The 27,783-nt window shown below is 39.2% G+C and overlaps 1 protein-coding gene across 1 annotated transcript in view; it reads right to left on the reverse strand.

Moving 5' to 3' along the window:
• Positions 1–3,701, reverse strand: part of NUP35 (nucleoporin 35kDa) — a 48,255-nt gene extending 44,554 nt beyond the window's left edge. The window contains exons 1-2 of the mRNA XM_011956681.1: positions 3,570–3,701; positions 1,098–1,206 (exon numbers count right to left, since the gene is read on the reverse strand). The gene's annotated coding sequence lies outside the window, so the exon portion shown is untranslated. The remainder of the gene's footprint in view (positions 1–1,097; positions 1,207–3,569) is intronic.
• Between the last annotated feature and the right edge of the window lie 24,082 nt (positions 3,702–27,783).

Here is a 27,783-nt window from a genome sequence, read left to right on the forward strand (position 1 = left end):
GGATGGTCTCGATCTCCTGACCTCATGATCTGCCCATCTCGGCCTCCCAAAGTGCTGGGATTACAGGCTTGAGCCACCGCACCCGGCCGTGTTTTCTTTTATTTTTGGTGATGCTACACTTCCTATTCTCATAACTTTACTCCTTTTCTGGTTTTTCAATAATTGATCCCATTTTTTTCTAACCTGGGAGTATTATTGTTGTTCAAGCCTTTGCTCTCTCCTTTTTCAACTCTTAGTGGTCTTCCTTGAAATCCTTATCATTGTCACCCTGTTCAAATAATTGTTAATAATCTATGCCCAACAGCTCTAAAGTCAAATGCCACTTTTCCAGATTCTTGCTGGACAACCTACCCATACATCAAACCTCAAAAGCAAGCTCATCTTTTGTCCCTTTTTCTGTTCATCTCTTAGAAACTCAAAATTAAATTTATAGTGTGTTAGCGAAATTTAGAGTCAGATGGACCTCAATTCAGAACTCAACTCTCTCACTAAAACCTATATACTTGGATTTGTATTTGATTTCTAGATTTTATTGTTTGTAAAATAGAAACAATACCTACTTTGAAAGGTGGTTATTCTTAGTACAGTGTCTGCTCCACTTCGCTTTTTCTGACATTCACCTTCTCTACCATCAAACATTCAGATATTCTTTCTGCCTCTTCAATTCCTATACAATTGCAGTCAACTCCTCACATCTCCCTGCCTTCAGTTTCTCCCACCTAACACACCAGTAGCCAAAACTGTCTTTTTGTTGTTGTTGTTTTTTGAGACGGAGTCTCATTCTGCCATCCAGGCTGTAGTGCAGTGAAGCGATCTCAGGTTACTGCAACATCTGCCTCCCGTGTTCAAGCAATTCTCCTGCCTCAGGCTCCCGAGTAGCTGGGATTACAGGCGCACACCACCATGCCTGGCTAATTTTTGTATTTTTAATAGAGATAGGGTTTTGCCATGTTGGCCAGGCTGGTCTCAAACTCGTGACCTCAAGTGAGCCTCCAGCTTTGGCCTCCCAAAGTGTTGGAATTACAGGCATGAGCCACTGCGCCTGGCCCAAAGTTTTCTTCTTCATACACGTTACCTAGCTGTCTGAAAACACTCACTGAGTTCCTGTTTTCTACAGAAGCCTCCTTTTCTTCAGCCTCCACAAGGCTCAGGTGTGCAGCACATGTCATGTAGTAACATCCTTTATTACACTATATACATTGTCACCTGGACAGCAAAGGAGGAAAAAGTCAAAATCTCTCATGGTGGGAGGGAAGAAACATCTCTCTGAGAGACTTCCATAGGAACCCCTAAAGGCAATACACATTGTTACCCTACTTTCACCTTGGGGTAACTGAGAACCTTGGTTTCAAAAATAAAATCCCAGGGTGTGGTGGCATGTACCTTGTAGTCCCAGCTACTCAGGAGGCTGAGGCGGGAGGATCACTTGAGCCCAGGAGTTCCATGTTGCAGTGAACCATGATTCTGCTACTGAACTCCAGCCTAGGCCACAGAGCAGGACCCTGTTCCCTGGCCCCCCGAAAAAAGAAAATTTCCTTCACCTCCTCATCCTAAAATTTGCTCCAATCAATTATCTCATTATTCCCTGTTAGAAACCCTCATTCTCTTGTGAATAGCTCCTCACATTGTATTTCTTGCTCACATCAACCTTCAGACTAGCATCCCTTAGCTTTCCACCCCAATTTGCAAAGTCTTGTGTTTCTTTCAAGTAGCAGCTCAAGTCTCTTTCTGTCATGAAACCTGCCCCAGCCATGCCAACTCTGAATCATCTTCTCTCTTCACCTCACTTTGCTGTAAGATACTTGCAAGTTTTCTTTTCAGCCCCACTAGATGGATTTTCTTGAGGCCAGGGACCATACCTTTTCCTATTTTGTATTTCCATTACTTTTCAATTAAATGTATCTTGAAAAATGAATGGTTACAGTATGTAGCTATTTAGGCATAAACAGAGCAAGAGAGGGTGCCCCCTACCCCAACCGGGAATGTCAAGCGGTTGTTAAACTCTCTCTCTGAAATAATTGGTTGCAGCCAGTGCCAGGAAAAGGCAGTTTCCCAATAGATAGAAACACCTAAAACTGGTGATCAGCAGCTTCCGGATAAGATCTAAGGTGTTGGGAGAGTGGGCTCAGGCATGCATATTAAGAGGCCAAATCGAGGAGTTTAACTGGTACATGACCTCCTAAGGACATTCAGCTGGTAAGGGAAGAACACCTCTGGTGAGCATGCGTACAACTCCAGTAAACACCCTGTGCACGCTCACCTCCGAAGTACTAACAGGCCTCTCCAAGGAAGGAATCAAAGGAAAAGGGACGCAAGATGCTGGAAGTATGCCAACATGTAAAACCTTACGTCCAAGGTCAAATGGGGCACTTGTCCTCTAAGATGCCCACTTGGCCCTCTTCTAAGTGTACTTTACTTTCTTTTCATTCCTCCTGTAAAGTTTTTCAATAAACCTTCACTCCCGCTCTTAAACTTGCCTTGGTCTCTTCTTCTGCCTTATACCCCTTAGTCGGATTCTTTCCTGACGACACAAGAATTGTTGTTGCAGACCTGTATGGAGTTGCCGCTGATAACATATTCTGATGCTGTATAACTCGGATTCCCACCACCGATAACGAAATGATTAAACATTAATTACAAGCTGTAAATAAACATTAAACAAAGGATAATTATCTGACATAACTTATTTAATGCAATTTTGCATGTTTGCCAATTTTAAAAATCATAACTGCACATTAATTATGTTAGTGCTTATTATAAAATAAAGATCTGTTTATAGTTCTAATTACTCTTTTTTGTGTAAAATGAGATCTTCAAAATGTGGATTACCTTGAATGAGAAACATTTGTACATTTTTTTATTTCTTGTTAAACTGCAGTTTTAGAAATATTGCATGTTCACGATATTCCTCTGTACATGAATATTATCTTGATTACAATACTTGTTTCTCTACCTCCCATTCTGAACGTATTAAATAAACTGTCAAATGGAACCTGTTTCCTATTTCTGTTCTGAATTCCTCCCTCCCCGGACATCAGATTTCATCAAAATGCTATTTTTGTAGACCATTGATCATCAAACTTGGGTGGGGAGCCCTTTCTTCAACAAAGGATGGTGCAGATGCTTAATAAATACAACTGCCCAGTTGGGAGGGGAGGAACAGATAGAGTACAAGGGTTCTTGCCCCCTAAACTGCCAACTGTCACAACTCCAGGTGACTCTTGAAACACTTGGTTTGGAGTACCTAGGGCTACAGAGAGCTCAACCTGAAAATTTGCCCTGGGCTGTATTTCAACTTTCTTCTAAACTCAAATTTTGAAAAAGTCAGAAATATGTAAAATCTCACATTTAAAAATGTTTTCAATAAGTTTAATATATTCACACCCAAACTGCTTGTGTATCTATCATATACTGAATATTCATCAACCTACTTATAAAAGTCTAACTATGCAGTGTTTGTATATAAATATAAAATCAACTTCTTACTCTTAAAAGCCCACTCTCAGTCTATTCTATAAAACAAAAACAAATAATTTTTTTTAAATTAAGGGAAGAAAAAAGATTTCCACCTTTAGTAAGACTTCAGAAAAAAGATGGAGTTTGTCATCTTCAGAAAGAGCAAGGGGAGAGAACATCTTATCACTCATGCTGTCACCATCTCAGCCTTCAGCACGTGGTGTAGCATGGGCTACCATTCACTTTGTGATGTCATATAAAGCACACAGAGGAACCATGACTTCATGGGTACCAAGGACAAGTGATCTCCAAAGGCCCTTTGTGATGTTTACGATGTAGAGATCTGACTGGGCATGGTGACTCATGCCTGTGATCCCAGCACTTTGGGAGGCTGAAGCAGGAGGATTGCTTGAGCTCAGGAGTTTAAATTCAATCTGGGCCACACAGTGAGAACTCGTCTTTAAAAAAATCACCTTTAAAAAAATCAGACATCATCTTTAAAAAAAATACAAATTTGGCCGGGCACAGTGGCTCATGCCTGTAATCCTAGAAATTTGGGAGGACGAAGTGGATGGATCACCTGAGGTCAGGAGTTTGAGACCAGCCCAGAAAACATGAAAGCCCTACTCAAAAAGTACAAAAATTAGCTGGGTGCGGTGGCGGGCGCCTGTAATCCCAGCTACTCGGGAGGCTGAGGCAAGAGAATCGCTTGAACCCAGCAGGTGGAGGTTGCAGTGAGCCAAGATCACGCAATTGTACTCCAGCCTGGGCAACAAGAGCGAAACTCTGTCTCAAAAAAAAAAAAAAAAAAAAAGTACAAATTTGCTCGTTGCTATTTGCATTATCTGACCTCTATAAACAATCATGACCAAAGCCACGTCTTTATAAATTTAAAAATAAAACGTTACATGTGAAAATATATGAAGTGTTTATGATCATTTTATTATAATAAACAACTGGCAGACAGGAAGTAGCTAAACTTCAAAAGAAACATCAGTTTACTTCATTCAACTGTTGTCGTTAAATCAATTAAATGATTCCTTTCACCTGTAGGAAGTGGAAAACTAAAACTTACAGAACTTTCAGGTGTAATTTTATTTCCTGCTCTTCTATTTGAACTATCAGGTAGTTTGATCAGATGTTTAAAAGTAGAAGTTTATAGCAGGCAAAATTGACAACTTTGAATAAAAAATGCTATGGATTTTAGAAGAGCTATGTCTGGGATTTGCCTTGAAATAATTTGCTAGGGTAGAGAGGGCAGAAAGAGAGAAGGGATGATGGCTAGGGGTATACATTAAACCAGAAAAGCCATGAGCCTAAATTCTAGAGTGTTCAAAGTCATTCATTCTGTCTCAGCTTATCTGAAAAATGAGAGAAAAAAAAGAGAAACACTGGGCATGGTGGCCCCAGCCTGTAATCTTAGCCACTCAGAAGGCTGAGGCAAGAGGATCACTTCAGGCCAGGAGTTTGAGACCAGCCTGGGCAACTTAGGGGGGACCCAAGAAATAAAAATTAAAAATTTTGCCAGGCATGGTGATGCATGCCTGTAGTCCCAGCTACTTGGGAGGCTAAGGTAGGAGGATAGCTTGAGCCCAGGAGGCTTGAGTCTGCAGTGAGCTATGATCACAGCACTGCACTCCATCCTGGGTGATTGAGTGAGACCCTATCTCTACAAAAAACAAAAAAAGGAAAACATGAATCTCTCCTTACTTGATAATGCCTTTGTTTAGAGAATCAGCATGTTGTCGAGTACAGGTGCAAATCTTGACTTTAAATACTTAATAGTTATGTGACATTAACATCTCTAAGACTCAGTTTTAAAAATCTGAATAGAGTGAATAATTTTACCTACCTCATGTAATACATTGACTTATTTACCCAGTGACATATATATAATATATTCAACAACTGAATTTTAGCCTAATGGCCTTATCTGTCATCAGCATATGACATAGCCTTTAATAAACTAATTTGGTTTCTTCCCCCATTAATCTGCCAAACAAGTCTTTCCAAAGTCACCAAAGACCTCTGATATGTTTTGAATCTGTGTCCCCACTCAAATCTTATACTGAAATGTAATCCACGGTATTGGAGGTGGGGTCTGGTGGGAGGTGATTGGGTCATGGGGATGGATTTCTCATGAATGGTTTAGCATCATCCCTCCTGGTACTGTCTTTGAGATAGTGAGTTCTCATGAGATATGGTTGTTTAAAAGCGTGTGGCACGTCCTGCCTCACTCTCTGGTTCCTGCTTTCACCATGTGAAGCACCTGTTCCTGTTCTGCCTTCCACCATGAGTAAAAAGCTTCCTAGGGCCTTCCCAGAAGCAAATACCACTGTACTTCCTATACAGCCTGCAGAACTATGAGCCAATTAAACCTCTTTTCTTATAAATTACCCAGTCTTCAGTATTTGTTTATAGCAAAGCAAGAACAGACTAATACAACCACCATGAGGCTAAATGCAATACATTTTTCCTTCTAACCTTTTGTAACTTCTCAGCATGAGTTCCTGAACACTCTCTTTGAAGTCTTCAGTTTCTCTGGCAATGTACTCTTGGGTTCCTGCCTACCCCTCTAATCATATGACCGTGTCTTTTCTTGACTCATCCTCCTCTACCTAGCCACTAAAAATTGTTCTCATAGCCAGGTGCAGTGACTCACACCTGTAATTCTAACACTTTGGGAGGCTAAGGCAGGAAGATCACTTAAACCCAGGAGCTTGAGACCAGCCTGGGCAACATAGCAAGACCCTGTCTCTATAAAAATAGTAATAATAATAAAAAAAAATTGTCCCCCAAGGCTTTATCTTATGATCTGGTCTTGCCCTACACTCTTTCCTTATATGTTGTCATCCATGCACATTGCCTATAATGTCTCTCAATTCATACCGCCAGCCCAGATCATTCTGTGTGGTACAAATTTATGTACCCAATTACCTATTTGACATATCTATTTGACTTGGATATCTCAAAGGTACTTCAAAATCAAATTTAAAAAGCCAAACTCATGGTCTTTTGTGTAAAACTTGAATGTTTATCTCAGGGAATGGCACTACCACCATCAAGACCATGGGTGGTCTTGAAAACCTCTTTCCAACACCAATCCAATGCCAAGTCCTGTGAATTCTACCTCCTAAATACCATTTTAATGCATCCATTTTTTTTTTTTTTCAGTTTTTACTGCATTAGCAAAATCCCAGTTTCATCACTTGAGACCTGGACCCTAGTTTTCTTAATGAACTTGCTTTCCCTCCCTAATCCACTCTCCATAGTGCAGTCAGACTGATCTTTTTAAAGTAATATTCTGCACAAGTTTCTCTCCTGCTTAAAACTTTTCCATTTTGCTGGGTGCAGTGAGTCATACCTCTAATCCTAACACTTTGGGAGGCTAAGATGGGATTGCTACAGGTAGTCCCAGCTGCTTGGATGGCTAAGGCAGGAGGATTGCTTGAGCCTGGGAAGTTGAGGCTGCAGTGAGCCCTGATCATGCCACTGCACTCCAGCCTGGGCGACAGAGCGAGATCTTATCTCATAGCTTCTCAGTTTCTTTCACTGTTTAAAAGGCCAAAATGCTAGAGCTGCCTACAATCCCCTGCTTGATTTAGCCTAACAGTCCAGCCTCATCTGACACCACCTTATTTCTTCTGGTTCACTGCTTCAGCCATTCAGCCCTGTTTCCATCACTCCAATGTGTCATGCTCCTTTCCAACCCTGGGTCTTAACATATTCTCTTCCCTCAGTTCTGGAAGACCTGCAACAACCCACTCTCCCTCACTTAGTCAACTCCTATCTTTTATAACTGATGGTAAATGTCACTCAAAAGTCAGGAAAGCCTTCCCTCATAACTAGATGAGGTTACTGTTTGAGTTACATACTTCTGTACTTTAAAAAATAATCCATATCTCCCCTCCCAACTAGATTATAAGCTCCATGAAGTCAAGGAATTGGGTTTTTTTCATTAAGCCTTTTAAAAACTTTAAAAATTTTTTGAGATATTTATAGATTCACCAGCAGTTGTAAAAACTAATGCAGAGAAATCTCATGTGCGCTTTACCCAGTTTCTCCTAATGGACATCTTGCAAAACTAAAGTATAATGTCATAACCAGGATATTGAACAGTGATACATCAAGTTAAAGGACATTATTATTATCATGTGGCCCTTTTAGAACCCCACCAACTTCCCTCTCCTGCCACCATTTCCTTAATTCCTGACAATCACTATTCTGTTCTCCATTTCTATAATTTTGTCATGTTAAGAATGTTATAGTAGTGGAAAATTACAGTATGTAACATTTTGGGGATTGACTTTTTTACTCAGCATAATTCTTTGTAGATTCATCCGGCTTGATGCACATATCATTAGTTTGTTCCTCTTTATTACTGAGTGGTATTTCATGGCATGGATGCATCACACTTTAGACAGTCATTCACCCATTGAAGAACATCTGCGTTGTTTCCAGTTCTGCCTATAACAAATAAAGTGTCTATAAGCATTCATGTAGAAGTTTTTGTATTAATATACATAGTCATTTCTCTGGGGAAAATGCCCAGGTGTGTAGTTGCTGGGTCACACAGTAGTTGTATATTTAGCTTTTTAAAAATCTGCCAAAATCTTTTCCAGAGTAGCTGTACCATTTTACATTTTCACCAATAACATATAAATGATTCTATTTCTCTATTTCCTTGCCAACATTTGGTGTGTCATTATCTCTTAGCCATTCTGGTGGGTATGTAGTGATATCTCATTGTGGTTTTAACTTGCACTTCCCTGGTAGCTATGATGTTGAACATTTTATTATGTGCTTATTTGTCATCTGTATATCCTCTTCAGTAAAGTGTCTCTTGATACATTTTGTCCATTTCCTAATTGGGTTGATTTTTTTTCTGACTGTTGAACTTTGAGAAATGTTTAAATATATTCTAGATGCTAATCTAGATGCTAATATATGGTCGCAAATATATTCTTCCATTTTTCATCTTCTTAACAAGGTCTTTCAAATAGCAAAGTTTTTAATTTTGATGAGGTCCAATTTATAAATTTTTGCTTTTGTGGATCACAAGTTTGGTGTCAAGTCTAAGGACATTTTGACTAGCCCTGGAGCCCAATGATTTTCTTTGATTTTCTCCTAAAAGTTTTTTAGTTTTCCATTTAAGTCTATGCTCCATTTTTGAGTTAATTTTTGTTGAAGGTATGAGATTACATAGAATTTCTTTCTTTTCTTTTTTCTTTTTTTGCCTATGGAAATACAGATGTTCAATTGCTCCAGCATCATTTGTCAAAAAGACTATCTTTCCTTCATTGAATTGCTTTTGCACCTTTGTCAAAGATCACTTGAGCATATTTATGTGGGTCTACTTCTGGATTTTTTTGTTCTGTTCCATTGATCTAAGTGTCTATCTCTCTGCCAATACTACATAGTCTTGATTACTGTAGCTATATAACCAGTCTTGAAATCGGATTACTTTATTCTTCTTTTTCAAAATTGTTGTAGCTATTTTTGTTTCTTGCCTTTCTGTATACATTTTAGAATAATCTTGTCTATATCTGTAAAACGTCTTGCTGATATTTTCACAGGAATTTGATTAAACCTGTGTATCAATTTGGGGTCAACTGATATCTTTACTATGCTTAATTTTTCAACACATTAACAATTTTCTACATTTATTTAGATCTCTTTTTATTTCTTCATTAGCATGCTATAGCTTTTGGCATATAAGTTCTGTACATGTTATATTAAATTTACACCTAAATATTTCTTCACTTAAAAAATTTTTTTTTGAGATGGAGTCTCACTCTGGCTGGAGTACAATGGCACAATCTTGGCTCACTGCAACCTCCGCTTCCCAGGTTCAAGCGATTCTCCCGCCTCAGCCATCCAAGTAGCTGGGATTACAGGCACCCACCACCATTCCTGGTTAATTTTTGTATTTTTAGTAGAAATGGGATTTCACCATGTTGTCCAGGCTGGTCTCGAACTCCTGGTCTCAGGTAATCTGCCTGCCTTGGCCTCCAAAAGTGCTAAGATTGCAGGCCTGAGCCACTGCGCTCAGCCTCTTCACATTTTTTTTTTTTTTGAGTGAATGTAAATCGTATTGTATTTCTAATCTTAGTGATCGTGTTTGTTGCTATCATGTGGAAGTACAATTGCATTCAGTTTTTTTGTAAATTCTTTGGAATTTTTTATGTAAACAACCACGCAGTCTGCAAAAGGAACTCTTTTATTTCTTCCTATCTGATCTTTTGCCTTTTATTTCCTGGTTTTGATTTATTACACTGGCTAGGAGTTGCAGCAATATGTTGAAGAAGAGCAGTTAGAACACACATCCTTGCTTTATTCCTGATCTTAGGAGAAAAGCATTTAGTCTTTCACCATTAAATATAATACTATCTATAAGGTTTATTTTATTTTATTTTTTATTTTTATTTGTTTATTTTTTGAGACAGAGTCTTACTCTGTTGCCCACGCTGGAGTGCAGTGGCGCAGTCTCGGCTCACTGCAACCTCCATTTCCTGGATTCAAGCGATTCTCCTGCCTCAGCCTCCCAAGTAGGTGGTGTTACAGGCACCCACCACCACGCCTGGCTAATTTTTTATATTTTTAGTAGAGATGGGGTTTCACCATTGTTGGCCAGGCTGGTCTCAAACTCCTGACCTTGTGATCCACCCACCTTGGCCTCCCAAATTGCTGGGATTACAGGTGTGAGCCACTGTGCCTGGCTATTTTATTTTATTTTTTGAGACAGAGTCCTGCTCTATTACCCAGGTTGGAGTGCAGTGGTATGATCTTGGCTCACTGCAGCCTCCAACTTCGGGGTTCAAGAGATTCTCCTGCCTCAGCCTCCCAAGTAGCTGGGACTACATGTGCATGCCACCTTGCCTGGCTAATTTTTGTATTTTTAGTAGAGGTGTGGTTTCACCATTTTGGCCAGGCTAGTATCAAACTCCTGACCTTAGGTGATCTGCCTGCCTATACCTCCCAAAGTGCTGGGATTACAGGCGTGAGCCACCATCCCCAGCTATAGGGGTTTCTTGTAAATGCTCTTTATCAAGTTGAGATAGTTTCCTCTCTAATTTTTCTGAGAGTGATGAATTGGTGTTGAAGCTTGTCAAATGTTTTTTCAGTATTAATTTACATGATTATGTGATTTTTCTTATTTTCCCTGTTAATATGATTGATTATACTGATTGATTTTCAATAGTTGAGACAACCTTGCATCTCTGACATAATCCACTTGGTCATGGTACATCATCCTTTTTACAAATAGCTGAGTATTTTGAAAAGCTGGCTCCTACAGGAAGGAAGAGCTGAATTCTTTTTTCTAATATTCTGTTAAGGACTTCTGCATCTATATTCAAGAGTGATATTGGCTGTATTCTTTCTTTGCCTGTTTTGGGGATCAGGCTAACTTCATAAAAGAAAATGGAAATTGTTTCCTTCTCTTCTGTTTTCTAGAAGGGATTGAGTAGATTTGGTGTTGTGCTAGGTTCTACACTATATATACATAACTGGTCACACTCTACTACTGTTATTTTAGCTACTTCAAATAAAATATGGAAATTTTATGCCTCTTTATCCTTCCCCATTTGCAATATAATTGTTTTAGATATTTCCTCTACATACAGTTAAAAACACATCAGACTGTTATCATTATGGTTTAAACCTCAAACTTAATGCAGTAACTCAAGATGACATGGAAAGCTTATTTTATTTAGTCATATTTTGTTTGCCAAGTTATTCTTGTTCCAAGGTTTTTTTCCTTTATCATTTTGTCTCTGTTTAGAGAACTTCTTTTAAGCTATCATTTTAGAATAGGTGTGCCAGCCACAGCTTTTCTTCATTTTCCTTCATATAATAATGTCTTGAGGACAGGCACAGTAGCTCATAACCGTAATCCCACCACTTTGGGAGGCTGAGGCGGGCTGATCACTTGAGTCCAGGAGTTCGAGACTGGACTGGGTAACATGGTGAAACCCTGTCTCAACAACAACAACAAAATACAAAAAATCAGCTGGATGTGGTGGCACATATCTGTTGTCCCAGATACTAGGAGGCTGAGGCAGGAGGATTGCTTGAACCTGGGAGGCAGAGGTTGCAGTGAACTGAGATCATGCCACTGCACTCCAGCCTGGGCAACAGAAATCCTATCCGAAAAAAGAAAAGGCAAGAATGTCTTGATTGATTTCCCCTTAATTCCTAAAGAATATTTTGGCTGGTTGTAGGATAAACATTTGAAAAATATGATGCCACTTCCCTTTGGCCTCCATGTCTTCTGATGAGAAATCCACTGTCATTCAAATTGTTTCATACAGACAGGGCCAGGCGCAGTGCTCATGCCTGTAATCCCAGCACTTTGGGAGGCTGAGGAGAGTGGATCACCTGAGGTCAGGAGTTCGAGACTAGCCTGGCCAACATGGTGAAACCCCGTCTCTACTGAAAATACAAAATTAGCTAGGCTATGCCTGTAATCCCAGCTACTCAGGAGGCTGAGGCAGGGGAATCACTTGAACCCAGCAGGCAGAGGTTGCAGTGAGCTGAGATCACACCATTGCACTCCAGCCTGGGCAACAAAAGCAAAACTCCACCTCAAAAAAAAATTGTTTTATATAGACAGAGAGATAGATAAGGTGTCATTTTCTTTGCTCCCTTCATGAATTTTTCTTTGTCTTTCAGATGTGCGAGTGTCCTGATGTGCATTCGTTTTGGATGGGTGGTTATCCAATTGGGATCTGTTCTGCTTCTTTAATCTATCAATTTATTTCCCCGGCCAAATTTGTGGAGTTTTCAACCATTGTTTCTTCAAGCACTTTTTCATCCCTGACCTTTCACCCTGCTTTCCAGAACTCCACTGACAGGAGTATTCAATCTTTGGTTATAGTCCTACAAGTCTCTAAGCGTCTGTTCATTTTTTCAGTCTACTTCACTCTGTTCAGGTTGGATTGTTTCTATTGTTCTATCTTCCAGTTCATTGTGACTTTTTTCTGTCACCTCCATTCTGCTGTTAAGTCCATCTTTGGAGATTTTTATTTTGGTTACTTTATTTTTCAATTCTAAAATTTTCATTGGGTTTTTTCTTATATTTTTTGTTTTTTATGAGGTTTTCCTTTTTTTATTTGTTTCACACATTCATAATTGCTCATTAAAACATTTTTGTAATGACTGCTTTAAAATCTTTGTCATATGCTTAATGGTAACTACATATTATCATCAAAATCATTAATTAGTTATTGATAACCTTCAGAACTGAATCTCAAAATGTTGCCCATTACATATATTTTTCTTATCACAAACAGCCATGCAAATTGTGCCCTCTGCCTGCTAACATCACTGAAACATGCTGTAACCCTGTTCCTTATCATTGGCTTCTACTATCACCTGTACTTCTGACTGAACTCCTAAACCTGTCTCTTATCCAACAGTTTCCCTATAGCTTCTTTTTCTCCTATTTTTACATATAGTCTACAATTATATTGAACTGTTTCCAAAAAAATATGTACTTACAAACATGAAAACTCTTTTTAGGCCCAAGATGATCTGTTCTAGGCGTTTAACAGTATTTGTATATGCAATACTAAGCATCATTCAATGATATTTTAAAAACACAGTATTTATCAAGAGCATTTGTTAAGAACATTAGCTTCATGCCTATGTTGTTTTACATTATATTAGTTTCTATAAATTAAAAGAGAAATAAAAACTCTAACACTAATACAAAGAAATGTTTATATTTGTTTGGAATACCTGGATATTCATTAACTAATGCATTATACAGTACAATTTAACACTGTATTATTTAAAATAAAGATAATCCAAGACACTAGCTGAGGACTAGTACACCCTGGACTATATAGTCTGGGGAAGGACTTGTACACCCTGTGCTATGGACTAAGGGAGGATTAATATATCATGTGCTGAGAACACACATTTTAAAAGTGAGATTAAACTGAAGTTTCTAGAAAGTCTTTAATGACTAAAAGGTTTGTTCTGACCAATTCATCTGAAAAAGGAATAAAATTACTATGGTAATTTACAGTTTTAAATGGCATATTTTCATGCCATCCAAATTGAGAGCCATTAATTAGGGTAGATGATATTAAGTCAACTGATAAGAAAAGATAACAACTTGACTCCTAATTTGCTCCAAGTTTCTCTGACCAAAGTTTTGCACCAAGTAGATCAATCATTAATTGGTCCAAGTTGAGAATAACCTCAGTGAGATCAAGAGTCTGCAGTGTCAGCTGGGCGCAGCGGCTCACGCCTATAATCCCAGCACTTTGGGAGGCCGAGTCAGGTGGATCACCTGAGGTCAGGAGTTCAAGACCAGCCTGGCCAACATGGTGAAACCCCATCTCTACTAAATACACAAAAAATTACCTGGGTGTGGTGGCGGGCGCCTGTAATCCCAATTACTTGGGAGGCTAAGACAGGAGAATCACTTGAACCTGGGAAGCAGAGGTTGCAGTGAACTGAGATTGCGTCATTGCACTCCAGCCTGGGTGACAAGAGTGAAACTCCATCTCAAAAAAAAGAAAAAAAAACCAAAAGAGTCTGCAGTATCAAAGAGCCAAATACTTGTAGCATTGGGTCAGCTTGTGGTGGTGGACAAAGTATAGCCGTTCTTATTTGCTGAAAGAGAAAAGACCACAGAATTGAATACCAGTGATTCCCATTCTCTTAACTCTACTGAAAAGGTAATTTACTTTTTTTTAAGGAAAGCTTTTATGAATCCTTCATTTTTCTATATTTAATGAGACTTGTAGTATATATTATTACTTATTGAGAGTCTTTGTTATTATAAGAATATGGCTTATGTTGTGAGAAAATATCATTCCTGTGCTACCCATGAAATAGAAATCTACTTCAACTTTTAAAAAAAACTGATTGCCTACTATTAAGCCACATTATCTCATTTAATCTTTAAAACTACTCTATGAAATATGTTAAAAAGTTAATTTGCCCAAGTAAGCAGTGAAGTCAAAATTTGAATTGACAATCTGACTTCAGACCTTAGACCCTTATTTCAGAAAATATTGAATTTCCTTTTATAAAAGCTATATATAAACAAATCTCTTGTGGTGAGACATTAACTGCTTTCATTTACTCCTTACAGTCATAAAGCTGCATTAGCAATAATTATAACTACAGTTGACCCTTGAACAACATGGGATTGAACTGTGTGGGTCCACTTACATGCAGATTTTCTTCCACTTCTGCCACCCTGAGGCAGCAAGTCAGCTCCTCTGCTCCCTCCTTCTCCTCAGCCTACTCTCCAGAAAGATGATGCACAAGAAGACCTTTATGATGATCCACTTCCACTTAATTAATGGTAAGTATATTTTCTCTTCCTTATGATTTTCTTCATTTGTTTTTGTTTTATTTTTGCGTTTTTGTTTGTTTTGAGGCAGGGTCTCACTCTGTCACCCAGGTTGGAGTACAGTGGCATGATCATAGCTCACTGTACCCTCAACTTCCTGGGCTATAGTGATCCTTCCACCTCATCCTCCCAAGTATCTGGAACCACAGGCATTTGCCACCATGTCCGGATAATTTTTTTTATTATTAGTAGAGATGAGGCTTCACCATTTTGCCTAGGCTGGTCTCAAACTCCTGAGCTCAAGTGATCTTCCCACCTTAGGCTCCCAAACTGCTAGGATTACAGGCATGGGCCACCATACCCAGCCTATGATTTTCTGAATAACATTTTCTCTCTATCTTACTTTATTGTAAGAATATGGAATACACATAACATACAAAATATATGTGTTATTTTTGTGTGTACCTGGTGATATATACCTATAGTCCCAGCTTCTTGGAAGGCTGAGACAGGAGGACTGCTTGAGCCCTGGAGTTTGAGTCTAGCCTGGGCAACATAGCAAGACCCCATGCCCTGGAAGAAAAAAGTTATACATGGATTTCCTACTGTGGAGGGAAGGTTTGCCTCCTGCAACACCCACCTTGTTCAAGGGACAACTCTATTATTAAGTAAATTCGCACATTTGATAGAAGAACTGAATTGTGGAAAGAGGAGAATGAGACTTTAGAGAATGGAAGCAACTAAACAGACTTTCTATCCTACCAGAATGATATTCAAGTAGAATAATACTCAAGTGGAAAGAGCAAAGGCAAGTTGCATTATTGGTGTTCTTTACTTTTAACTTTGAAGGATTTATCACTGTGTAGATAACAAGCATCAACAAAATCAGATTTATATGCAGTATTCTTACATTAAACATCATTTGTATTGATAGTTAGATTCTCAACAAATATTTCTACAGTATTAATTGCTATAGCAAGATGGTGAAATAGAACTCTCCAGCAATCATCCCCGCTACAAAAACACCAAATTGAACAACTATCTACACAAGAAAGCACTTTATAAAAAACAAAAAACAGGTGTTCTATCAAAGTACCTAGTTTTAACATCATATCAGGGAAAGAGGCACTGGAAAGGATACGAAAGACTTCAATTGTGGATACCACTTCTCCCCATCCCTTGGCAGTGACTGTGTCACCTCAAGAGAGAATCTGTGTGCTTGGGAAAGAGAGAGCACAATGACTGTGGAACTTTGCATTGGAACTCAGTGCTGCTCTGTTACAACAGAAAGCAACATAAGGCAGGATTCAGTTAGCGCCCACCAAGAGACACTTCCCGTCTGGCTAGGGCTAGTCTAGCCAGACAGGAAGTGTCCGACCCAGTGGTCAGAATCTGAGTTTCAGCTAGCCCCACCACCATGGGCTAAAGTGCTATGGGGTCCTAAATAAACTTGAAAGACAGTCTAGGGCATAAGAACTGTGATTCCAGGGCAAGTCCTGGTGCTGTGCCGGGCTTGCAGCCAGTAGACTTAGGGTGGTGCTACCTAGTGAGACACCAGCTGGGGCTGTCAAGAGAGTACTTGCATCACCCATCCTTTAACCCTAAGCAGTGCAGATCATAGCTTCAAGAGATTCCTTCCTTCAGGACCTAGCTCCTAGACATTTCTAGACACACTCTGGGTCAGAAGGGAACCAATTTCCTTGAAAGGAAGAACCCAGTCCTGGAAGGATTTATCACCTGCTGACTAACAAGCCCTTGGGCCTTGAATAAACATCAGTGGTACCCAGCCAGTAATCACCACGGGACTTGGGTGAAATCCAGGACCATGCTGGCTTCAGGAATGACACAGCACATTCCCAGCTGTGGTGGCCATGGGGACAGACTCCTTCTGCTTAAGGAAAGAAGAGGAAAGCATGAAGGGGACTGTGTCTTGCAGCTTGGGTACCAGCATGGCCACAGTTGGCCAGAGTGCAAAGTGAACTCCTAAGCTTCCTAATTCCAGGCCTTGGCTCCTGGATGGCATTTCTGGGCCCACCCTGGGCCACAGGAGAGCACACTGCCCTAAAGGGAGAGACTCAGGCCTGGCAGCATTCACCACAAGCTGAATGAAGAGCCCCTGCGCTTTGAGCGAACATCGGTAGTAGCCAGGTGGTACTCACTGTGGGCCTGGAGCAGTGGTGGCCATGAGGAGTGACTACTTCTGCATGAGCAAAGGAGAGGTAATAGTAGGAACGTGATGATAGGGTTTGGCTTTGTGTCGCCACCCAAATCTCATCTTGAATTGTAATGCCATAATCCCCATGTGTCGCATGAAGGACCCAGTGGGAGGTAATTGAATCATAAGGGCAGTTTTCCCCCATACTGTTCTCATAATAGTGAGTGAGTTCTCATGAGATCTGACGGTTTTGTAAGGGGCTTCCCCCTTCCCTTGGCATTCATTCACTTCTCTCCTACCACCATGTGAAGAGGTGTTTTCCACCATGATTTTAAGTTTCCTGAGGCCTTGCCAGCCATGCAGAACTGTGAGTCAATTAAACCTCTTTTCTTTAAAAAATTACCCTGTCTTGGGCAGTTCTTTATGGCAGCATGAGAACAGACTAATACAGAAGAACTGTGTCCCGTGGTTTGGCTGCCAGCTCAGCCACAGTAGAAACACCCTTAAAGACACTCATAGACTGAAAGTAGAGAAATGGAAAGATACTCCATGCAAATCAAAACCAAAAAAGAGCACGAGTAGTGGCTATATTTATATCCGACAAAATAGATTCCAAGACAAAATATATAAAAAGAGACAAAGTTACCATGTAATGATAAAGGAGTCAATTCAACAAGAGGATATTACAATCGTAAGTGTGTATGTACCCAACACTGGAGCACCCAGATATATGAAACAATTATTACTAGAGGTAAAGAGGGAGATAAATCCCAATACAATAATAGCTGGAGACTTCAACACCTCACTTTCAGCTTTGGACAGATAATCCAGACAGAAAATCAACAAAGAAACATTGGATTTAATCTGCACTGTAGACCAAATGGACCTAATAGGTATTTACAGGACATTTTAGCCAACAGCTGTAGAATCACATTCTTGTCCTCAGTATTTGGATCATTCTCAAGGATAAACCATATGTTAGGCCACAAAACAAGTTTTAAAAAGTTCAGAAAAATATTGAAATCATATCAAATATTTTTTCTGAGCAGGAATGGTATAAAACTGGAAATCAATGGCAAAAGGAACTTTGGAAACTACACGAACACCTGGAAGTTAAATAATATGCTCCTGAATGACCAGTGAGCCAATGAAGAAATTAAGAAGATAATTTAAAATTTTCTAGAGATAAAAGAAAATGGAAACACAACTTACCAAAACCTATGGGATACAGTGAAAGCAGTACTAAGAGGAAAGTTTATAGCAATCAGCACGCACACAAAAAAGTAGAAAAACTTCAAATAAAAAACCTAACCATGCATCTGTAAAAACTAGAAGAGCAAGAGCAAACCAAACAAAAAATTAGTAGAAGAAAATAAATAATAAATATTCGTGCAGAAATAAATGAAATGGAAATGGAAAAAATACAAAAGATCAATAAAATAGAAAGTTGTTCTTTGAAAAGATAAACAAAATTGACAGACTTTTAGTCAGACTAACACTCTGAGTCAGAGTTCCCTTCTGACCTAGAGTGTGTCTAGAATAAGAGAAAGAAGACTAAATAAACAAAATCACAGATGGAGGAGACATTACAACTGATACCCCAGATATTCAAAGGATCATTACAGACTACTACGAGCAACTGTACGCCAATAATTGCAAAACCTAGAAAAAGTGAAAAAATCCTAGAAACATACAACCTACTGAGACTAAACCATAAAAAAATCCAAAACCTGAATAGACCAATAACAAGGAACGAGATCAAAGCCATAATAAAAAGTCTGCCAGCAAAGAAAAGTCCAGGACCCAGTGGCTTTTCTCCTGAATTTTATAAAACATTTAAAGCAGGACTAAAATCAATCCTACTCACACTATTTTGAAAAATAGAGGAGGAAGCAGTATTACCAAATGTATTCTATGAGGTTAGCATTACCCTGATACGAAAATCACACAGAGACACATTAGAAAAAAGCTGGAAGCATTCCCTTTGAAAACCGGCACAAGACAAGGATGCCTTCTCACCACTCCTATTAAACACAGTATTGGAAGTTCTGGCCAGGGAAACCAGGCAAGAGAAAGAAATAAAGGATATTCAAATAGGAAGAGAGGTAGACAAATTGTCTCTGTTTGCAGATGACATGAGCGTATAGTTAGAAAACCCCATCATCTCAGCCCAAAACCTCCTTAAGCTGATAAGCAACTTCAGCAAAGGCTCAGGATACAAAATCAATGTGCAGGCCGGGCGCGGTGGCTCAAGCCTGTAATCCCAGCACTTTGGGAGGCCGAGACGGGTGAATCACGAGGTCAGGAGATCGAGACCATCCTGGCTAACACGGTGAAACCCCGTCTCTACTAAAAAAATACAAAAACTAGCCGGGCGAATTGGCGGGCGCCTGTAGTCCCAGCTACTCGGGAGGCTGAGGCAGGAGAATGGCGTGAACCCGGGAGGCGGAGCTTGCAGTGAGCTGAGATCCGGCCACTGCACTCCAGCCTGGGCGACAGAGCGAGACTCCGTCTCAAAAAAAAAATGTGCAAAAATCACAAGCATTCCTATACACCAATAACAGACAAAAGGAGAGCCAAATCATGAGTGAACTCCCTTTCACAATTGCTACAAAGAGAATAAAATCCTAGGAATCCAACTTACAAGGGATGTGAAGGACCTCTTCAAGGAGAACTACAAACCACTGCTCAAGGAAATAAGAGAGGACACAAACAAATGGAAAAACATTCCATGCTCATGGATAAGAAGAATCAATATTGTGAAAATGGCCATACTGCCCAAAGTAATGTGCAGATTCAGTGCTATTCCCAACAAGCTACCATTGACTTTCTTCACAGAATTAGAAAAAAACTAATTTAAATTTCATGTGGAAAAAAACAAAGCTCATATAGCCAAGACAATCCTAAGCAAAAAGAACAAAGCTGTAGGCATCACATTACCTGACTTCAAACTATATACTACAAGCCTACAATAACCAAAACAGCATGGTACTGGTACCAAAACAGATATATAGGCCAAGGGAACAGAACAGAGGCCTCAGAAATAATGCCACACATCTACAACCATCTGATCTTAGACAAAGCTGACAAAAACAAGCAACGGAGAAAGGATTCCCTATTTAATAAATGGTGCTGGGAAAACTGGCTAGCCATATGCAGAAAACCGAAACTGGACCCCTTCCTTACACCTTATATAAAAATTAACTCAAGATGGATTAAAGACTTAAGCTTAAGACCTAAAACCATAAAAATCCTAGAAGAAAATCTAGGCAATACCATTCAGGGAATAGGCATGGGCAAAGACTTCATTACTAAAACACCAAAAGCAATTACAACAAAAGCCAAAATTGACAAATGGGATCTAATTAAACTAAAGAGCTTCTGCACAGCAAAAGAAACTATCATGAGAGTGAATGGGCAACCTACAGAATGGGAGAAAATTTTTGCAATCTATCCATCTGACGAAGGGCTAATATACAGAATCTACAAGGAACGTCAACAAAAATATACAAAAAAAAAAACCTCATCAAAAAGTGGGTGAAGAATATGAACAGACACTTCTCAAAAGAAGACATTTATGTGGCCAACAAACATATGAAAAAAAAGCTTGTCATCACTGGTCTTTAGAGAAATGCAAATCAGAAGCACAATGAGATACCATCTCATGCCAGTTAGAATGGTGATTATTAAAAAGTCAGGAAACAACAGATGCTGGAGAGGATGTGGAGAAATAGGAATGCGTTTACACTGTTGGTGGGAGTATAAATTAGTTCAACCATTGTGGAAGACAGTGGGGCAATTCCTCAAGGATCTAGAACCAGAAATACCATTTGACCCAGCAGTTCCATTACTGGGTATATACACAAAGGATTATAAATCATTCTACTATAAAGACACATGCACACATATCGTTATTGCAGCACTATTTACAATAGCAAAGACTTGGAACCAACCCAAATGCCCATCAATGATAGACTGGATAAAGAAAATGGCATATATACACCATGGAATACTATGCAGCCATAAAAAAGAATGAGTTCATGTCCTTTGCAGGGACATGGAAGAAGCTAGAAACCATCATTCTCAGCAAACTAACACAGAAACAGAAAACCAAACAACAAATGTTCTCACTCATAAGTAGGAGTTGAACAATGAGAACATATGGACACAGGGAAGGGAATATCACACACTGGGGCCTGTCGAGGGGTGGGAGGTAAGGGAAGGGATAGCATTAGGAGATATGCCTAATGCATGTGGAGCTTAAAACCTAGATGACAGGTTGAAGGGTGCAGCAAACCACCCTGGCACATGTGTACCTATGTAACAAACCCCCAAGTTCTGCACATGTATACCAGAACTAAAAGTATAATAATAATAAAAATGACACATTAAAAAAGAAAACTATTGACCCATATCCCTGATGAACATTGATATATACCCAAAAGAAAGGAGATTAGTATATCAAAGAGATATTTGCATTCCCATGTTTATTGTGACACTATTCACAACAGCCAAGATTTGGAAGCAATCTGAGTGTCCATCAACAGATGAATGGATAAATAATATGTAGTACATATACATAATGGAGTACTCTTCAATCACAAAAAAGGATGAGATCTCGTCCTTTGGAAAAACATGTATTAGAACTGGAGAACATTATGTTAAGTCAAATAAGGCTGGCACAGAAAGACAAACTTCACATGTTCTCCCTCCTTTGTGGGAGCTAAAAATTAAAACAATTGAATACAGGGAGATAGACAGCAGAATGATGGTTACCAGAAGCTGAAAAGAATAGTGGGGGCATGAAGGGGAGAAGTGTGATGGTTAATGGGTATTAAAATATACCTAGATTGAATAAGATCTAGTATTTGATAGCACAGCAGGGTGACTACAGTCAACCATAATTTATTGTACATCTTAAAATAACTATTACTGAAATATTTGTAACACAAAGAAATGATAAATGCTTGAGATAAGGGATACCCCATTTACCCTGATGTGATTATTATGTATGTATGTATGTATTTATTTATTTATTTATTTTTAAGACAGAGTCTCACTCTGTTGCCCAGGCTGGAGTGCAGTGGTGCAATCTTGGCTCATGGCAACCTCTGCCTCCTGGATTCAAGTGATTCTTCTGCCTCAGCCTCCTGAGTCACTGGGAGTACAAACGCCCACCCCCATGGCTGGCTAATTTTTGTATTTTGAGTAGAGATGGAGTTTTACCATCTTCGTCAGGCTGGTCTCTAAACCTGACCTCAAGCGATCTGCCCTTGGCCTCCCAAAGTGCTGGGATTACAGGCATGAGCCACTACGCCTGATCTCCTGACATGATTATTATGTATTGTATGTTTGTATCAAAGTATCTCATGTATTCCATAAATATATATGCCTACTATGTACCCATAAAAATTAAAAAGAAAATAATTGGTTATAAATTATAGGCTGAATCAGTCTGGATCCAATCTGGAGAGATAAATCACAAAATAGTTTGATCAGAGAGAGTTTAATATAAGGATTTATTAACTGTAATGTGACTGAAGTAATGAGGGATTGTCTAAAAACAAAGAAGTAAAAAGAATTCTAAATATAGGAATAGCAGCTATAAAAAGCAGCCACTCACTCCTAGGGCTAAGACAAAATATTCAAGGAAGAAAGGGGTAGAGCCTGACCAGTAAATGAAAAATAAATTAAAGATAATAATAAAGGAAGAGGGACTGCATGTCGAAATACCAGTCTTGTTATTTAAGATTGTCCCCATCTCTAACACTTGGGCAGAGTGAAGTCATGAGTCACTGGATTGCTGAGTTGTTGACCAACAGAATTTACTGAAACTGTACCTTCTAAGATGCCAAGTGTTGAAAATGGCTGTCTTGGGCATATAGTCTTTTTACCCCTGGCTGCCACATAATGGGCCTTGGGCCTGGAACACTTCCTAATGGAGAGTCTTCCTAGCCTGTACCGGGTTTATTGTCTTGCATGGGATTACATTTTCCTATTTTAGATACAATATGTACTCCTCTGTTCTGCTTAAACACATTTATCAGTGGCCCTCAGGCATGTCCCCAGATTTCTATATTTCACATCCCATTGGGGAGGCCAGGGTCTTTCTACTGCAGCAGAAAGTGACGTGTATGCAGCTACACAACCCGTGTTGACTTAGAATGAATCCACTCTTCCTTTCCTCTTGCTGTAAATAAACACTGTACCACTTGAGCCTGGTGTAGCTATGGTCTGTTCTCCGTGGCCTCAAATCATGCATTGGTCTCTTCCCCGGGTAATGCTTACATGCCTTTTAACTTTGACCACACAGTTTGGCCACTCAGTGAACAGTGGAACACCAGGCAAAGCTGTTGACAGAGGGTGTTTCAACAGAGGTGCTCTGCTACAAAACTACCCCAGGGTGTTATCTGGAAAAGCTGCTAGCCAGGGTGGCAATGGAGGGAGGGGGGCGGTGCTGCAGATGCCAAGTGCTAGAGAAGCCACCTGCACAATAGGACCAAATGGTGAAGTTGTGAGTACTGTATGATCCTGACACTGGGAAAGTCGTCTGTACTGAAAACTTGACAAGCAAGCACAACAGAACCAGGTAGAAAGGCCCCTCCTCTTCAACACAGCATCTTCTACTGACAAAGTGTGACATCATTCCAACTGTCAAAGGAAAAATGTTTCAAGGGCAAATCTCCACTTTTGCAGAGTGGGCAATAAAGAGTGGACTTGGAGTTGACAGACAATAAATTGATCATTAGCACATAAATAGTTGTTATTTTATATCTAGAGTGAAGGCAAAATCCTATTATACTGGATACTCTTGCTGGTTATTTATTTATTTATTTATTTATTTATTTATTTATTTTTGAGGCGGAGTCTTGCTCTGTCACCCGGGCTGGAGTGCGGTGGCCGGATCTCAGCTCACTGCAAGCTCCGCCTCCCGGGTTCACGCCTCAGCCTCCGGAGTAGCTGGGACTACAGGCGCCCGCCACCTCGCCCGGCTAGTTTTTTGTATTTTTAGTAGAGACGGGGTTTCACCGTGTTAGCCAGGATAACTTTTAAGTAATTTGATAGACTTTACCATAGAAAAAGGGCACAGATATTTGCTGCTGCTTGGGGTTCTGTGTGGATCCTGTTTTAGACCTATCATTCCAAACTGCCATCTTCGTGCACTGTCAGAACCTGGCTACACATGCGCATTGTGGGTCATCTGCCAGAGCTTCAACTGTCATCTTCAATAGGTAGCTTATTGTTGTAACAACATGCATCTTTTTTTCCCCTTCCTTCCTCCCTTCCTTCTAAAAAGCAATTTTTGAATTCCTGATATGGTACACATGCATTTTTATATGCTTACTGTAGATAAACAACATAGTTAGAGAAGGGGACAATTTTAAATAAAGTGGTCAGGGAAGGCTGAACTAAGTAGGTAACATTCAGAGATCTGGTATCTCTAGGGAAAAAGTGTTCCAGGTAGAGGGAACAGCAGGGGTGAAGGGAGACCTTGGTTATGTGTTTTCAAGGAACAGCAAAGAGGCCAAGGGGTTTGAAGCAGAGAGAGGAAGAAAGCAGTCAGCAATGAAGTCAAAGATGTAACAGCCTGTTTACATGAGCGTGGGAGGCGCGTGCCTCACTATGTACAAATAATCTCAATGCAGGAATGGCTAGAATGTAGGGTAATTTAATGTGACAGTAATTCAGCATCTTCTCTTAACTTAAATAAGGTGTTCTATTGAATTTTCGTTGCCAATTTGTCCACAGTGATGCCAATTATAAACTCTTACTTTAGGTTTTCTTTTTTGTTTTTTGAGACAGAGTCTTGCTCTGTCACCCAGACTGGAGTGCAGTGGCGCAATCTCAGTTCACTGCAACCTCTGCCTCCCAGGTTCAAGCAATTCTCCTGCCTCAGCCTCCCAAGTAGCTGGGACTACAGGCATGTGCCACCACACCTGGCTAATTTTTTTTTTTTTTTTTTTGTATTTTTAGTAGAGACAGGGTTTCACCGTATTGGCCAGGCTGCTCTTGAACTCCTGACCTCGTGATCCGCCTACCTTGGCCTCCCAAAATGCTGAGATTACAGGTGTGACCACCGCACCCAGCCGGCTTTTCATTTCTTGAAGAGACTGGAACAACAAATCTTCATAGATCTAAACTAACTTACATTTTAAAATATAAAATTGTGTGTCTTGCCAACAGATTTTTTTTTTTTGAGACAGAGTCTCACTCTGTCACCTAGAAGTGCAGTGGTGCTATCTTGGCTCACTGCAACCTCCGCCTCCCAGGGTCAAGCGATTCTCCTACCTCAGCCTCTGAGAAGCTGGGATTACAGGCACCCACCACCACGCCCAGGTAATTTTTGTATTTTTAGTAATGGGGTTTTGCCATATTGGCCAGGCTGGTCTTGAACTCCTGGCCTCAAGTGATCTACCTCCTTGGCCTCCCAAAATGTTGAGATTACAGGCATGAGCCACCGCACCTGGCCACCAACAGATTTTTTAACCCAGAATTTGACAGCAAATAAGTGTTACATCTTTTAAAACAAACACCTTCAAAGAAATATATTAATGGAGAAATATTAAACATATCATTTTTATTAAAGTATATCAACACCTAGAAACAATAAAGGGTACATGATGAATATGTATAAAAATAAGTAACTCAAAGCTTTACTTGAAATAGAAAAGTCTAACTATAAGTTATTTTTTAAGTGTACATCAATGGAAACAAACCATAAATTTGCTGATTATAATGCCATTTTATGTATTGCAAGAACATACAGCTTCAAAGTCTTCTGGTTTAAATTCCTAAATAACTACAGGGTTAACTAAATATGTTCAGGATCCTTCAGGCACAAGAATCAACTATTTAGAGTCACCTGGAACAAATAAATAAGTAATCATGCCACATTTCTGTTGTTTTTAAATTTATCATGGTTTTGCTTATAAATGTATTGACTCATTGGGTTAACTCTGTAAGGTTATAAGATGATATCTGATTTATACTTGCTATATTTATGACTATCTATATACATTTGAACAATCTGAGTTACAAACAATCATGCTGACAAATTCAGGTTTCCCCACTACCACTGAAATGATCAGAGTCTAAGCCGAAAAAAAAAAAATCCATATTCATACATTTTAATCAAGGTTCAGTGGGGAAGAAGGGAAGAAAAAGTAAAACTGCAAACAAAATGTTAAATACTATACTCCATTTCCTCTGAAATATTTGTTTTTGAATTACTATATTGGTCTAAATTTTGCCTCCAAAAATCTAAGAAAAATATCATTTGGGTTTTCCAAAAATCTACATACTTCTTGAGTTTTTGATTCAAATTTTATGTAATCAGAAATCTATTTTAAAGCACAAAATTATAAAACCATTTAAAAATTATTAACTTCAATTAATCTCAGATAAATAGAATTGTATTGTATGCTCCACTGCCTTTGTTCTACTCATCTTTTTCAGCTTGTTGTTTAAAGCCTCTATATTTGTTTTCAATGTTTAAAAAGACATACTGTTTTCATTTTCCCTTTCCTTTAAAAAATGGCAGAATAATCTATTTAAAAACAAAGAGGCAAAAACTCCTTGAAATATTTTTCCTCTCCTTTAAAACGGACCTATATTTGGTGTACATATCTTTAAGTTTACAATATGTGAGAAAGAGGATCGTAATGATAAAGATCCTTTTTAAAAATAACTCGGAATGACAGAGTGATTTATCTCCATGGGAAGTGCAATAAACATATTGTATAGTATATATGACCTTATGTTTTACTTGGTGCCCCTAAAAGACTGAATTATATTCATTGATCTGTTTTTAACACAGTGAACTACAATTTAAGATTAAAACAAACTTGAGGCTCAAAGCACTTCTGTAGAAGACACAAAAGATAAATGTTTGAATCTTACCCAGATCACTACAAGCAACAACTAAGTATATAAACCACAGGCATAAATAATACACAATCCAGGCCAGGTGCAGTGGCTCACACCGTAATCCCAGCACTTTGGGAGACCAAAGCGGGTGGATCACTTGTGGTCATGAGTTTGAGACCAGCCTGACCAGCATGGTTAAACCCCATCTCTACCAAAAAAATACAAAATTAGCTGGGCATGGTGGCACATGCCTGTAATCCCGGCTACTTGGGAGGCTAATGCAGGAGAATTGCTTGAAGCTGGGAGGCAGAGGTTGCAGTGAGCCAAGATCATGCCACTGCACTCCAGCAGTAAGAGCAGAACTCTGTCTCAAATAATAATAATATCATTAAGAGCAAAACTCCATCTCAAATAACAATAATAATAATAATACATGATCCATTATTAACAAATTCTATCAAGGCTTCATGTGACATTTAATGGCTGAAAACTAAACAGGACTCAGCAAAATAAAATGTATTTAAATACATGCTTTCTTGTGAAAGAAGGCTCATCCAGTGATACTGACCATAGAGAGAAACTATACATCACTCTCATATTTAAGAGGGTTCTGCTTGCCTTGGTTGGCTTCAAAGAACTCACTGTAGGTTGATTATATTTAGACTGGTTCTCAGCAGAAGCAAAGAGTTCATAACATCACAAGTGATGGTATCTTGTCAGGGTGTGAGCAATCTCAAAACATAACTTGCATTTATCACTTCTACTTTTTGCTCATGACAGCACATGAAAGCCTGCCTTCTCAAATGCACAGATGTGCTCAATATGCACTTTCCATCTATGCTTGCTCTCTATAATGTATATTTAAGAAGAGCTCAAGACTTTTAAAAATAAAATCTACATGGCAATGATATCTTCTAAGTCATGAAAAACTATCTGGAAACTCTCAGGCCAGGCATGGTGGCTGACGCCTGTAATCCTAGCACTTGGGAGG

Source organism: Colobus angolensis, unplaced genomic scaffold, assembly GCF_000951035.1.
Source record: "Colobus angolensis palliatus isolate OR3802 unplaced genomic scaffold, Cang.pa_1.0 Scaffold421, whole genome shotgun sequence".
NCBI classification, from domain to species: Eukaryota; Metazoa; Chordata; class Mammalia; order Primates; family Cercopithecidae; genus Colobus; species Colobus angolensis.